Source organism: Hippocampus bargibanti, linkage group LG03 (assembly GCF_051943395.1).
Source record: "Hippocampus bargibanti isolate YZ-2025 linkage group LG03, ASM5194339v1, whole genome shotgun sequence".
NCBI classification, from domain to species: domain Eukaryota; kingdom Metazoa; phylum Chordata; class Actinopteri; order Syngnathiformes; family Syngnathidae; genus Hippocampus; species Hippocampus bargibanti.
Genome location: NC_142736.1, coordinates 9,103,620 through 9,104,208, shown reverse-complemented (window position 1 = coordinate 9,104,208; position 589 = coordinate 9,103,620). Strand labels below are relative to the sequence as shown.

Sequence of the window (589 nt, the reverse complement as noted above, 5' to 3'; positions counted from 1 at the left end):
TTAAAGCTAAATTCTTTGGGTTTAAATCCGTTAGCAGTCAACAGTTAGTCAACGTTAGCTACTAGCCAGCTAGATGGCTAACGCCTGCTCGTCTGAAAGACTAACTTCGTCGAGATATCGATGTGGAGTTACGTAAAAGTTGATCAAATGCCAACAGCTCTCGAGTCTATGTGTCCGACATAGTATAATATGACGATACGTTATTAAAATACTGAAGTCAGACGATAAACTCGACAAAAATGATTAATCGCTCAAATAGCGTTAGCGCGTCGGCTAACATTAGCTTTCCGTCGACTCCGAGCTGTAGCGTCACCACATCGGGATCAATTCTCAAACTTCCAGAGAACGCTTTTCGTCGATCTGGGAAATCCGCAAATCGCATAAAATCCCATTGTTCGAGTTCATAATTGTATATCCTTTCCTTCCGGGGATATTTCCACGTTAGCGTCTCAGTCCAGACCTTCCCTGACGCCGCTGCCTGCCAGCTTGGGCAGTCGGGACAGCCAATGGTGGCCTTACGGTTGCGAGCTTTTTCACTAGTCTGGACGTCCACGGCAGGGGAACATTTCCCGGCTTGACAACAGGAGAG

General features: G+C 46.5%; 1 protein-coding gene across 10 annotated transcripts in view; it reads right to left on the bottom strand.

Annotated features, from left to right (window-relative positions):
* ppfia1 (PTPRF interacting protein alpha 1) overlaps positions 1-589 on the bottom strand; it is a 91,310-nt gene extending 90,721 nt beyond the window's left edge. For 6 of the 10 annotated variants that reach the window (XM_088991818.1, XM_088991819.1, XM_088991817.1 and 3 more), the window contains exon 1: positions 1-589. This exon is cut by the window's left edge and continues 409 nt beyond it. The gene's annotated coding sequence lies outside the window, so the exon portion shown is untranslated. The other 4 variants (XM_088991825.1, XM_088991827.1, XM_088991826.1 and 1 more) reach the window with 1 other exon arrangement.